The sequence below is a fragment of the Ranitomeya variabilis genome, chromosome 2, assembly GCF_051348905.1.
Source record: "Ranitomeya variabilis isolate aRanVar5 chromosome 2, aRanVar5.hap1, whole genome shotgun sequence".
Classification (NCBI taxonomy): Eukaryota; Metazoa; Chordata; class Amphibia; order Anura; family Dendrobatidae; genus Ranitomeya; species Ranitomeya variabilis.
Window position 1 is genome coordinate 838761730 of NC_135233.1, and position 15176 is coordinate 838776905.

Genomic DNA, 15176 nt, shown 5'->3' on the forward strand with positions numbered 1-15176 from the left:
TGACAGAGGCCTGGCAAACGGAGAGAAAGCTACGGGACCGCGCCTGCACTTCATAGCGGCGGTGCCCTAAGAAAGGACAAGAAGCGAGATTTATTGTGCTGAGTGAGAAACGAGATCAAAGCAAGGAGGAGAATACCAGTAGGAGTCGTGCTGTAAGATCGAGGCAACATCCTACTGAGGTGTAAACAACCGGCGGCCGGAACGCCGAGGAGGTACAGAGCTCTAAGCCATACTTCAAACCAACGGCAGGACAGTCAGTCACAGGCGGGCTGTCTCACTTAAATCACCTACGCAGACATAGGGGGCAACCTGTGGAGAGGGGCGACTCTAGGGTCCCAGAACAGCTCCGAGCCTACCCGTCATACAGGTGCGTCCCAACCATAACACCTGGGAGGGACGGAAGATTAGCAGAAGATCATCTAATCGAGTTGTGAGGGAACACGAGAAACAGACACAACAGTTGTGGGGACTATCCCGTAAGCACAGCAGGGGAGGACCACAACACATAGCGCTAGCAGGAAGGCACAGATTTCCACCTGCAAGGAGAACTCTGGAGGTGCCATTGGACCGGCCGGACTTGCGCAGCCCGGTGAACCGTATTCCGGACTGAGGACCCAGAGACCTTCAGTAAAGAGGTAAAGAGACTGCAACCTGGTGTCCTCGTTATTTACTGCACCGCACCACCACCACTATCCACATCTATTACTGTATGCCCCTCAGCAGGGTCACGGACCGGGTCTAGCCACCGTGACAACCCCAGAGCAGAGACTCAGAGGCCCGGTACCGGGTACCCCTCGGCCCTGCGGCAGTGGGGGCGCTACATAACCATCTTCCCTGTTCCTGCTGAAGAAAAGCAGGCCCAAACCATGATGCTGCCACCACCATGTTTGACAGTGGGGATAGTGTGTTAAGGGTGATGAGCTGCGCTGCCTTTACGTCAAACATATCGTTTGGCATTGTTGCCAAAAAGTTCGATTTTGGTTTCATCTGTCCAGGACACCTTCTTCCACATGTTTGGTGTGTCTTCCAGGTGGCTTGTTGCAAACTTTAAACAACACTTTTTATGGATATCTTTGAGAAATGGCTTTCTTCTTGCCACTCTTCCATAAAGGCCAGATTTGTGCAGTGTACGACTGATTGTTGTCCTATGGACAGACTGTCCCACGTCAGCTGTAGATCTCTACAGTTCGTCCAGAGTGATCATGGGCCTCTTGGCTGTATCTCTGATCAGTCTTCTCCTTGTTTGAGATGAAAGTTTAGAGGGACGGCCGGGTCTTGGTAGATTTGCAGTGGTATGATAGTCCTTCCATTTCAATATGATCGCTTGCACAGTGCTCCTTGGGATGTTTAAAGTTTTGGAAATCATTTTGTATCCAAATCCGGCTTTAAACTTCTCCACAACAGTATCATGATCCTGCCTATTGTGTTGCTTGGTCTTCATGATGCTCTCTGTGCTTCAAACAGAACCCTGAGACTATCACAGAGCAGGTGCATTTATATGGAGACTTGATTACACACAGGTGGATTATATTTACCATCATTAGGCATTTAGGACAACATTGGATCATCCAGGGATCCACAATGAACTTCTGGAGTGAGTTTGTTGCACTGAAAGTAAAGGGGCCGAATAATATTGCACGCCCCACGTTTCAGTTTTTGAATTTCCACAAAAATTTAAAATAACCAATAAATTTCGTTCAACTTCACAATTGTGTTCCAGTTGTTGATTCTTCACCAAAAATTTATATTTTGTATCTTTATGTTTGAAGCATGATATGTGGGAAAAGGTTGACAAGTTCCAGGGGGCCGAATACTTTTGCAAGGCACTCTATCTATCTATCTATCTATCTATCTATCTATCTATCTATCTATCTATCTATCTATTATTATCTATCTATCATCTATCTATTACATATCAATCTATCTATTACCTATCTATCAATTATCTATCATCTATCTATCTATCTCATTAATATCTATCTTTATATCTATCTACCCCCAACAATGGCAGCTCCTGGTGTATTTGGGATCTTGGGCAATGGAGATGTGACACCCCAGGGTCCTGGTTGTCACAGTGGCATTGCTTTCCTCACGGGGAGAGTGGTGTCACGCTTGGAAGCGATTAAAGACCTCTTTTATCAGGTAATCACATATGCACAACATGTTCATACTCCAGGCCAGAAGGGGGACCTCTGAACCTGGATTAAGGGGAACTTCCCTATTATATTCTGGCTGGAGGGGAAGTTAGTGGGCAGTTTGTCAGAGGACAGAGACGAGAGCAGTCGGACAGTGAATGTCAGAAAGACTGAAGGGGCCATGTAGCCAGAGTCGCTACAGCTCGTGGAGAAAGGGAACTGAGAAGGAAAGGAAAGTTTGTGGAAAGTGTGCTGGAGAGCAGAGCACAGGAGAGTGATACCAGGGGAGCTTAGCAGCGATTTGGCTACCTCCCTGGCTGAGCGCAGATTCCGGTAGCCGGAAGACCGAGGCCGTGTCGGACTCTAAGAGGCATAGCAGAAACTGGCAGGACAGGTGGACTTTAAGTTACCTGTCCACCTTTACACCCAGGAGGCACATAGAGCCCGGGTCGTGATAGAGACCCTATAAAAAGGCTCGAGTCATCTGTCATACTTGTGTCCTAACCTATATGGGGGACAGGGAGGAACTGTGAGGACCTTATTAGAAGCCATAGGCAGTAAGAGACTATAACACCATTGCGCTTTGAGGAAGGCTTTCGTCTCCACCTGGTAAAGGGGACTCTGGATTAGCTTCCAAGCCGGCCGGACCCTGCCTATACCTGTGATCTGGTGCCCTGGACTGTGGTTGCCTAAAGTTTCTGTAAATCAGGTAAAGAGACTGCAAATCTGTGTCCTCTGTTTGTTACCGCACTACTCACCATCTTCACCTATACACCGCGAGCACTTGGGTCCTACCTCACCTGTGGGAAGTTATACCATCTAGCTGCCATAACATCACCCCAGAGGACCCTTTTAAGCAGTGTCGGTCCACACTGACCGAATACCACAGGTGGCGTCACGAACACAAATTTTATTCACCAATTCCCTTAAAGACCTTTCCCTTTAATTGGACGCCCAGGGCCACGGACCGGGTCGCAGCCACCGTGACATCTCCTTTAAGTACCAGACCCGGTACCGAGTACGCCACCGCCCTGGCAGGCAACTCAGAGACTCACCGGACCAGCTATGAGACTCACACTAAAGGCCTCTGTGCAAATTAGAGAGAAGTCAACACAATTTGATCATTTCTGCCGGTCCAAGAGAGCAATTAATGTATAACAGGACCTCTCAAATCTCCCCAGAGGTGGAGAAAAGGTCAGGCTCTTTGAACGTCAACTACTGATCCACTTCCTCTCCTGTGAGATAATCCACCATTAGTTTCTGGTAATGACTTACTCTCCGCTCCTATTGGAAGCGCGTACGTTCCTAGGCCAGCTGAGTGTTCATATATAGTAGAGAATTGGAATTGCTGGGGTCCTAACAAATGTTTGACTAAAGGTAACTTAAAGGGATATTCCCATCTCCAACATCCTATCCTAATATGTAGTAGGTAAAATATCAGTAATAGCAAATACCTCCAATGAGAAATATAGTATAGTTCTTCTCATTCTCTATGTATATATAATAATAATAATAATAATAATATATATAGCTTTGTTGCCATAGAAGGAGAGAGGCCCAGACACATTTCTTGCACAGGGGCCTCAAGCTGACAGTGTCTGCCCCTGATATAAATATTCGCTAATGATGGTGAAAAGCCTGCTCCCATAGGGGCGCCCTGTTTCTGAAGAAAAAGGGTGTTACTAAATGAAAAATAATTGTTGTGAAGCAAATATTCCACTGCCATAACTATGAGCTCCTGTGTGGCTGAGTAATATCTGCTATACAATTGTCTCTGTAGAACCACACAAGCTTTGTCCTGAGAGATATAAATTGATGACATCACAGTTTAGCCACACGGATCCTTTAGACCAACTTTTGCTGTCTAATGAGGTGATGACATGTTTAGTGTCTCTTAAATAAGTAGGGAGACTTCAAGCCAAGGGTTGGTGGTGCAATTCCACCCAGGAACTCAAGGGTTCATTCAGACTACCAATCCTAGCTACATTCGGTTGGGGAGGGAAAATCTCTTTATGAACTTTTGGTAGCAAATGAAAAATGGGTACTATTGGGCATTCTACCTTAAGTTTATCCATCATTTTTTCATTAAACACTCCCATAGAAAGACCTTCCTTAAATAAAAGATTTTATTTAGTTTTACTCTCTGTAGAATTACAGCTCAATTCCTGATAAATTTTCGAATCCTTCAACATTTCCATGTTTAACCTAGCATCGATCAAGTTAAACCCCGCTCCACTGTCTAGAAATGCAGAAATAACCACCTTATTTTTGCCTAGATGGCTTTCAGCTGGCAAAAAAAAGTGGGTCCTACACCCAGGGGAGATATGTACACCCGGGTTGCTAACCTTCCCGCAACCTGGGCTCCTTAGTTTTCCAGCAGCTGTTTACTGTGAGATAGGGAAGGACAGGTGCCCACAAAATGGCCCTTTCTACCACAGTAAAAACATACTCCCTCTTTGTGCCGAACAACAGACTGCTTTCCAGAACGAGTTACTCCACCCAACTGCATAGGTTCCTCAGATGACTTAGATCAAGTTTTACTTGGCCCCGGAGATCCCGCACATTGGGGTGTCTCTTTATGTGTCTGGCAAAGACGGTGATCCACCCGAATTGCCAGAGACATGGCTGCCTCAAGAAAAACTGGAGTCTCATACAGGGCTAGCTAATCCTTCACCCTTACTGATAGCCTTTCAAAGAGCTGGCTAAAGAGCACGGAGTCATTCCACTTAATGTCAGTGGACCACCCCCGAAACTCGGAGCAATACTCCTCCACCGGCCGGTCTCCCTGCTGAAGCTGACGTAGTGTGGCCAGGTGGCCAGGAAGATGTGGTCAGGGTCTTCGTATATATTACCCTGAGCCAGAAAAAAATCCTCCACCATCTGTAGCGACTGGGATTCAGACAGGAGAGAGAATGCCCATGCTTGGGGGTCGCCCTGAAGGAGGTTCCTGAGGAACAAGCACATAACCTGAAGTATAGTTTACAGGCCTCTCTGAAAACGTCAAACTTGTCACGCCCCCCCCACCACACACACACACACACACACACACACACACACACACACACACACACACACACACACACACATCTTTTCCTTCCACATTCCAAAAATTCCTGTGAAGAACCTGAAGAGCTAATAAACTTGTTGAATGTGGTTTTGAGTACCTTGAGGGGTGTATTAACCCCTTCACCCCCGAAGCTTTTTCCGTTTTCGTTTTTCGCTCCCCTCCTTCCCAGAGCCATAACTTTTTTATTTTTCCGTCAATTTGGCCATGTGAGGGCTTATTTTTTGCGGGACGAGTTGTACTTTTGAACGACATCATTGGTTTTACCATGTCGTGTACTAGAAAACGGGAAAAAATTCCAAGTGCAGTGAAATTGCAAAAAAAGTACAATCCCACACTTGTTTTTTGCTTGCCTATTTTGCTAGGTTCACTAAATGCTAAAACTGACCTGCCATTATGATTCTCCAGGTCAGTACGAGTTCATAGACACCTAACATGACTAGGTTATTTTTCACCTAAGTGGTGAAAAAAAATTCCAAACTTTGCAAAAAACAAAACAAAACAAAATTGCGCCATTTTCCGATACTCGTAGCGTCTCCATTTTTCGTGATCTGGGGTCAGGTGAGGGCTTATTTTTTGCGTACCGAGCTGGCATTTTTAATGATAGCATTTTGGTGCAGATACGTTCTTTTGATCGCCCGTTATTGCATTTTAATGCAATGTCGTGGCGACCAAAAAAACGTAAATCTGGCGTTTCGATTTTTTTTCTCATTACGCCGTTTAGCGATCAGGTTAATGCTTTTTTTATTGATAGATCGGGCGATTCTGAACGCGGCGATACCAAATATGTGTAGGTTGGGTTTTTTTTTAATTGATTTATTTTGATTGGGGCGAAAGGGGGGTGATTTAAACTTTTATATTTTTTTTATTTTTTTCACATTTTTTTTTACTTTTTTTTTAAACTTTTACCATGCTTCTATAGCCTCCATGGGAGGCTAGAAGCAGGCACAGCCCGATCGGCTCTGCTACATAACAGCGATCATCAGATCGCTGTTATGTAGCTAAAATGCAGGTGTGCTGTGAGCGCCGACCACAGGGTGGCGCTCACAGCCACCGGCGATCAGTAACCATAGAGGTCTCCAGGACCTCTATGGTTACAATGTACAAGCATCGCCGACCCCCGATCATGTGACGGGGGTCGGCGATGCGCTCATATCCGGCCGCACGGCCGGATGCGGTAGTTAAATGCCGCTGTCTGCGTTTGACAGCGGCATTTAACTAGTTAATAGCGGCGGGTGATCGCGATTTCACCCGCCGCTATTGCGCGCACATGTCAGCTGTAAAAAACAGCTGACATATCGCGACTTTGATGTGCGCTCACCGCCGGAGCGCACATCAAAGCGGGGGTCCCGACATGTGACGTACTATACCGTCACATGTCGGGAAGGGGTTAATTAGAATGGTTTTGTAAATTTTGCTGGAAAAAATGAGAAATTGCTGGTCAATTTTTAACCCTTATAACTTCCTAACAAAAAAATAATTGTAAAAACTGTAAAAATTGTAAAGTTGACATGTAGGAAATGTTATTTATTAAGTAATTTGTGTGATCTAACTCTCGGATTTAATGGCATAAAAATTAAAAGTTTAACATTTTCCACACTTTTGCCAAATTTCCATTTTTTTCAGAAGTAAACGCAAGTCATAACGAAAAAATTCTACAACCATCATGAAGTACAATATGTCAGGAGAAAACAATCTCAGAATCAGTGGGATCCGTTGAAGTATTTCAGAGTTATTACCACATAAAATGACACTGATCAGAATTGTAAAATTTGGCCCAGTCATGAAGGTGAAAAAAGGCACGGGGGTGAAGGGGACAACAAAAGGAATTAGAGCTGTTTAGGCACTTACATCGAGAAATAGCAAAGACAGACAATCTGAAAGAAAAGAAATAACTGTGCACATTTTTGGATTATGTTTCTCTATATAGAGAGTGCACAACCTCTCTCCACACTGTGTCACATGTAACTGAATAGATTAGACAAATACAACCTGTTGCCAGCTGCCAAGGCCGTCCTCCACTCCTCCTCACTTGAAGGCGATTCACTCTCGGCCAATAGGAGAGTATTAGTGTTACTCTCGCTCCAGCCTAGAGTTAAACTGTAGAGAAAAAACTGACATGATAGAAGAAAACTAACTGCATGCCTTTGTTCATCTAAATCAGCAGAAAAATCGACAATCAACAAAAATTATGTTTAAAACTGTTCCCAGGGAATAGTTTCCACTTGGGCCTCATTGTAATAGTATTAGCAGCCCTGCAGTGACTGGCAAACTATAAAATAAACTAATATTTTACCAACACCACCAAGTGGTGATATGCTCCTCCTCACTACAGTCTCTCGCCAGATGCAGAAGTGCTGTCATTGCAATGCCTGATGACCAGCCTCTTGCAGTCCCTGGGTCAGAAGCTGCCTGTGGTTTGCCTGAGTTAAGTGGTAGAGCAGGGAGCCGATGGCTCTTTGCTTCGCCACAGTTGTAAACAGTTAATAGTATTGCGGATCAATGCGGCCCATTGACAGACCTGCCTAGCTAGGATTTGCCAGAATTGCTAGATGCCCATTCCTGCCCTGAAGGAGATGTAATGACCAGAGGTCCGAATAAGGCTACGTTCACATTTGCGTTGTGTGCCGCAGCGTCGGCGCCGCAACGCACAACGCAAACAAAAACGCAGCAAAACGCATGCACAACGCTGCGTTTTGCGCCGCATGCGTCCTTTTTTTCATTGATTTTGGACGCAGCAAAAATGCAACTTGCTGCGTCCTCTGCGCCAGGACGCGGGCGCCGCAGGGACGCATGCGGCGCAAAACGCAAGTGCGACGCATGTCCATGCGCCCCCATGTTAAATATAGGGGCGCATGACGCATGCGGCGACGCTGCGGCGCCCGACGCTGCGGCGCCGACCGCAAATGTGAACGTAGCCTAAGATCCAGTGAGTCACAAACTGAGACAGAGACAGAAATAACAATACTTTACTGGAATAGGAGTTCAACTAGTGCCTTGTCAGGCATCTTCTCCGCCGGCACAAACAGTTCAGCTAGAATGGTCCCAGCGGTAATTGTAACAGTCTCATCTAAAACGTTGATGCATCGGACTGGCATTCTTCACAATCGCCAGAGACCGGGCCACATGTGCCTTGACAAATGAGGACTTCTCTGGAGCTGGCTCGAGTAGTACTTCAAGCCCATTTAATCTCTGTGCAGCCCCCACTGGCAGCATTAAGAGTTCCTCTTGTCTGGGTGCCAGCAAGATCATGGTCCGCGATGGCACTCGAACCAGGCCCACCCGGCCCCCTGGGATCGCACTCTTCTGCAGGTCGCAGCAAAGCACTAGATGGTGTAACATTCTCTTTGTGGGTCGGTAGATTGTAGCACGGGTCCAGTATCAGGGTCTCTCACTGACATACACTGTGTTCCAAATTATTATGCAAATAATATTTCCTCATATTTTCTCTAAATTACCTATCTGAATTGCAGTCATTGTTATTTTCCAGTCATCTACTATTCTAGTATAATTGCAATCTTTTGGAACAAACTGCCTATGAAAACAGTATATTTAAAAAATAAACACTCAAAATGCATGTTCCAAATTATTATGCACAGCAGAGTTTTCAACCTTTTTTTTTTATTTTGAACAAAACAATGGTCAATTGAGAAGTTATAAGCATTATCAGCTTATTACAAAATGAAATCAAACAGTTTTCAAGTGAAAACTTTATTCTAGGTGATGTTACATTTGCACATAGGACCTCCTGTTCGAAAGAAGCTTCTGAACTCTCTCGTCCATTGAATTTGTCAGTTTTTGGATGGTTTCTGCTTCAATTGTTTTGCATGTGGACAGAATCCCATCCCAGAGCTGTTGCTTAGATGTGAACTGCCTCCCGCCATCATAGACACTCCTTTTGATGATGCTCCAGAGGTTCTCAATGGGGATGAGGTCAGGGGAAGATGGTGGCCACACCATAAGTTTGTCCTCTTTTATGCCCATAGCAGCCAGAGATGCAGATGTGTTTTTTGCAGCATGAGACGGTGCATTATCATGCATGAAAATGATCTTGCTTCGGAAAGCACGGTTCTTCCTCTTGAACCATGGCAGGAAGTGTTGTTTTAGAAACTCCACATAGATTATAGAGTTCATCTTTACTCCTTCAGGGATCATAAAGGGGCCGACAATCTCTCTCCCCATGATTCCAGCCCAAAACATTACTCCACCTCCTCCTTGCTGGCGCCTTAGCATGTTTTCATGGGGTGTCCATCAACCAGCCATCCTCCACTCCATCCATCTGGACCATCGAGCGTTGCACGGCACTTATCGGTGAACAAAACAGTTTGGAAGTCAGTCTTCATGTATCGTTTGGCCCACTGGAGCCGTTTCTGCTTGTGTGCAGTGGATAGAGGTGGTCGACAGGATGGTTAACGCACAGCTGCAAACCTCTGAAGGGACCTGCATCTTGTTGTTCTGGGGACGTTGGAGGCACCAGCAGCTTCAAAAACTTGTCTGCTGCTATGACAAGGCATTTTTGCAGCTGCTCTTTTAACCTTACGCAATTGCCTGTTGGAAAGAGTCCTCAATTTTTCCTTATCAGCACGCACACGTGTGTGCTGGGAATCAGCTACATACTTCTTGATTGTGCGATGATCACGATGAAGTGTCTTGGCAATGTTGATTGTAGTCATGCCTTGACCTAAATACTCCACAATTTGTTGCTTCTCAGCAGCCGACACATCCTTTTTCTTTCCCATTTTGTAGGCTGCTTAATAATGTGGAACAGCCTTCTTAAGTAGTCTTGCCTTTATTTGGACACACCTGCCAAACTAATTTGCACAGGTATCTGCAATTGCTTTCAGTGATATAAAGAGCCCTGACACACTTCACCATCAATCAGTTTAAATGACAAACAAAAAAATTCTAACCTTATCACTCCTAAACTCTTTGTGCATAATAATTTGGAACACAGTGTACATCTGGTGATTCAAATCTCGCAGCACGTTCATTCTGAGCATCACCTCCATCCCTCTTCTAGGGGGGTGGTCTACCAGCACTATCTATCCCTTTCTGACCCAGCTCTTGAACATTTTCAGCTGCATCCACACGATCCCCTTAACCGTCAGTTGGCCACTGTTAGTGGTGGTAAGTCGCATCACTCGGCCATCTTCAGGAACCACTAGTTGACTGAAGTATTATTATTATTATTTATTGTTATAGCGCCATTTATTCCATGGCGCTTTACATGTGAAGAGGGGTATACATAATAAAAACAAGTACAATAATCTTAAACAATACAAGTCATAACTGGTACAGGAGGAGAGAGGACCCTGCCCGTGAAGGCTCACAATCTACAAGAGATGGGTGAGAATACAGTAGGCGAGGATAGAGCTGGTCGTGCAGCGGTTTGGTCGATCGGTGGTTACTGCATGTTGTAGGCTTGTCGGAAGAGGTAGGTCTTCAGGCTCTTTTTGAAGGTTTCGATGGTAGGCGAGAGTCTGATGTGTTGTGGTAGAAGGTTCCAGAGTAGGGGTGATACGCCAGAGAGATCTTGTATACGATTGTGGGAAGAGGAGATAAGAGGGGAGTAGAGAAGGAGATCTTGTGAAGATCGGAGGTTGCGTGCAGGAAAGTACCGGGAGATGAGGTAACAGATGTATGGAGGAGACAGGTTGTGGATGGCTTTGTACGTCATGGTTAGGGTTTTGTACTGGAGTCTCTGGGTAATGGGGAGCCAGTGCAGGGATTGACAGAGGGGAGAGGCCGGGGAATAGCGGGGGGACAGGTGGATTAATCGGGCAGCTGAGTTTAGAATAGATTGGAGGGGTGCGAGAGTGTTAGAGGGGAGGCCACAGACCAGGAGGTTGCAGTAGTCAAGGCGAGAGATGATGAGGGCATGGACTAGGGTTTTTGCAGATTCTTGGTTGAGGAATGTACGGATTCGTGAAATATTTTTGAGTTGAAGTCGGCAAGAAGTGGAAAGGGCTTGGATATGTGGTTTGAAGGAGAGATCAGTGTCAAGGATTACCCAGAGGCAGCGAGCTTGTGGGACTGGGGAGAGTGGGCAGCCATTTACTGTAATGGATAGGTTCATTGGGGGGGTCGCGTGAAATGGGGGAAAGATGATGAATTCTGTTTTGTCCATGTTAAGTTTCAGAAATCTAGCGGAGAAGAAGGATGAAATAGTGGACAGACATTGAGGGATTCTGGTTAGTAGGGAGGTGATATCTGGTCCAGAGATGTAGATCTGTGTGTCATCACCATAGAGGTGATACTGAAAGCCATGAGATTCTATGAGCTGTCCCAGGCCAAAGGTGTAAATGGAAAAGAGCAGGGGCCCAAGGACTGAACCTTGTGGGACTCCGACAGATAGGGGGCGAGGTGAGGAGGTGTGTGTGAGTGGGAGACACTGAATGTTCGGTCAGTTAAGTATGACGAGATCCAGGATAGGGCCAAGTCTGTGATGCCAAGGGATGAGAGGGTCTGTAATAATAGGGAATGGTCCACTGTGTCAAAGGCAGCCGACAGGTCGAGGAGGAGGAGGACAGAGTAGTGTCGCTTGCTCTTGGCGGTTAAGAGGTCATTTGTGACCTTAGTTAGGGCAGTTTCAGTGGAATGGTGTGACCGGAAGCCAGATTGTAAGCGGTCAAAGAGGGAGCAAGAAGAGAGATGGGAGGACAGTTCAAGGTAGACGTGTTGTTCCAGCAGTTTGGAGGCATAGGGGAGAAGTGATATAGGGCGATAGCTAGATACAGAGGATGGGTCAAGAGAGGGCTTTTTGAGGATAGGTGTGATGGAGGCATGTTTAAAGCTTGAGGGGAAAACACCAGTTGTTAGTGATAGGTTGAAGAGATGGGTTAGGGTTGGGATGAAGACTGTGGTGAGGTTTGGGATGAAGTGGGATGGGAGCGGGTCAAGTGCACAGGTGGTGAGATGCGATCTTGAGAGTAGAGTGGAGAGTTGATCTTCTGTAATGGAGAAGTTGGTTTTGGAGGTGGAGGGCTGGGAAGTCGGGAGGAAGGGCTCTGGGGGTTGTTGACCAAAACTGTCTCTGAGAGAGTTGAAGGTGTTGAATAACTGTTTAGGGTTGTGAGACAGGGAGGATATTAGAGATGAGAAGTAGGTTTGTTTAGCTGTGGCTAGTGTGGTCTTGAAAGTAGTGAGGGACTGTTTGAATGCGATGAAGTGCTCGTTGGAGTGGGATCTTTTCCATCTGCGCTCAGCAGCCCTGGAAGCTCGCCTCAGTTCTTTGGTCAGGCTGGTGTGCCAGGCCTGTCTGTTGATTTTGCGAGCTTTGGTATGTGTGAGAGGGGCAAGAGATTCCAAAGCTACAGCTATTGTGGTATCTCTCATACACTTCTAAAGGCATTATGGTACATTCGGATCCCGTGCCGACCAAGCACCTCATCTTTCGCCCTTCAAACTCTGCTTCCAACACTGGACTGCATGCAAACAAATCTTGTTCATTCCATTGAGGGCTTTGTGGGGGGTGGGCCGCTGCTGCTCGTCCTCTCACGGCAGTGGTTGGAAGTTTAGAGCCGTCGAAGGAGCCTCTGGGGCTGCAGGAATCCGGCAATAATGAGAGATGTGTCCCCGGCGTCCACACTTTCATCAGGTGACTGCTCCTCGTGGATGAGGACTTGACTTTTTCACAGAGGGCGAACTGGATGCCTGCAGAACCACCAATCCAGGGGACACGGCAGATGTAGTGCGGTAGTTGAGACCAGCTCAGCTCTAAGTTTAGACACCTCCAGCTTCAGCTTTCAGCTCGGCATGCAGAGCTTATACCACGCTTACCAGCCCTTCCCCTCCTGACACTGACGACTGGCTTCACTCCAGCTGTGCACTGTTTACTGACCCCTTGGCCACCAGGACAGACTTCTCCTCCCTTTTCATCGCAGCTCGATATATCTGCCAAAAGGATAATTCCGGTGCAGAACGGGCCATCTCTACCAATTTGTCTCGGAGGAGTCTATTGGCTAACCCAGTGATGAATTGATCCCGGAGCAAGCGGTCTACTTCTCGGAACGCCCCCATAGCCCCTGGGTCTAGTCGCTGCACCTCATTCAACGTCTCCTGTATGATATTAGAGCACTGCATCAGGGACTCACATTCCCTTTTGGGGGCGATTAAAGAAAAGGGACCGAAGCTGGGCCACAGGAGCTCGGCCTCCTAAACTCCCCTCTAAGGCTATGTGCACACATTCCGGATTTTTTCGTGTTTGTTTTATGTATTTTTGGTGGTTTTCTGCTGCAAAAATGCTTAAAAAAAGCTTACATTAAGTATCCCATCAATTTTAATGCATTCCGCAATTTTTGTGCACATGTTGCGGTTTTTTTCCACGAAAAAACACATCGCGGAAAAAAAGCATCATGTTTATTAATTTTGCAGATTTTTCGTGGATTTGCCGCTTTATTATTGCATTTGGAACCTTCAGAAAAATCCGCAAAAAAAACGCGAGCAGATTTTCTGCAAAAGTAGTCTGGATTTTCTCAGGAAAATTCTGCTAACTTTCCTGAACATGTGCAAATAGCCTGACAATTCCAAAATCTTCCTCTAACATATTCCTCTCTGATTCCAGACGTAACATCACCATTCGCCTAGCGTCGCCCTCTAGTGCATTTAATGCCATCTCTGCGTGTAACGCGGAGTCCAGATTACACATATGCAGAATACTCTGGACACTCTCAGCCCAATCCTGCAACGCCATATTACGCCTGTCGTGTTTTGGCATGTGCTGGAGTAAAGCTCCTAGCGGCAAATACCCTCCCAAAGTTGCCGTGGATGCCAGGGGATCATTTCTTTCCTCACCTCCGTCCATGACAAACACTGGATCCTAACCACTACACCAAAAATGTAATGACCAGAGGTCCAAATAAGATCCAGTGAGCCACAAACCGAGACGGAGACAGAAATAACAACACTTCCTTTACTAGGAGTTCAAGTGAAATTCAATATTGTATTAAAGAGCCTGAGATTCCTCTGTTATTTACAATCATTCAGCCAGGATTGTAGAAGAAATTTACCTAACAAAAAGTCAAACAAGGTACTAAGAAAACAGGTGTAAATTGGAGATGATATTATGAGACCCCCTGAAATGGCACACTGAGTATAAATTGATCAAAACTCACAATACACTATATATATGTAACAGAACCTCTTAAACACTTAAGCTTGGGATACCCGGGTATCTATTATTACAGTATCGTTAACATGAAGGGAGTCTCTACTCAGGCATATAACTTGCATTGGCTGCAGCCAGTCCCAAAATCTTTGGCACCAAAACAGCTACAGAAAAACAAGGCTAAGCGCCTTGTTGGCACGCGGGGACTTACAGTTCTGTAGCCTTAGGATACGGTACAGGATAGCACTTCAATGGGTCTTGTCCGGGTCCTTCTCAATACGGATGGTACGGGATACCCGTCTCCTCCAGCAATCACTCACAACTTCCCTGAAAGCAACCCACCTGGGTTTGCACAGGATCAATGTCTTCTGTTGCTTTTCAGCTCAGCACAGCAGAGATTCCACAGAGCTCCAAAGTCACACAGCTCTCATGGTTAGCACCTTCACAAACACACTGGCAGCAAACAGTTCTTACAGAGTCCAAACTCCTCACTTCTTATCAGCTGCCTCACAGTAAGTATCACATGGCACTCTCTCTCCTTGCAGTATCACCTCTCAGTGTCCTATACAGCAGACACTAGACCCCACCCCCAACACACACTTTCCTGGACTTTTGCTCTCAGCTCAGATGTGCAGCAGCAGCAGAAGCAGGTTCCTAATGCTCTCCTGATGTTATCACAGTTCACTCTCTAAGGGTACCGTCACACATTGAAATTTTCATCGCTGCGACGGCACGATTCGTGACGTCGCAGCGTCGTATAATCATCGCTCCAGCGTCGTAGACTGCGGTCACACGTTGCAATCACGGCACTGGAGCGATGCCGAAGTCCCCGGGTAACCAGGGTAAACATCGGGTAACTAAGCGCAGGGCC

General features: G+C 46.2%; 1 long non-coding RNA gene across 1 annotated transcript in view; it reads right to left on the minus strand.

Annotated features, from left to right (window-relative positions):
• Positions 1-14803, minus strand: part of LOC143807960 (uncharacterized) — a 69913-nt gene extending 55110 nt beyond the window's left edge. The window contains exon 1 of the long non-coding RNA XR_013221847.1: positions 14517-14803. This is a non-coding gene — a long non-coding RNA (uncharacterized LOC143807960). The remainder of the gene's footprint in view (positions 1-14516) is intronic.
• Positions 14804-15176: the final 373 nt, after the last annotated feature.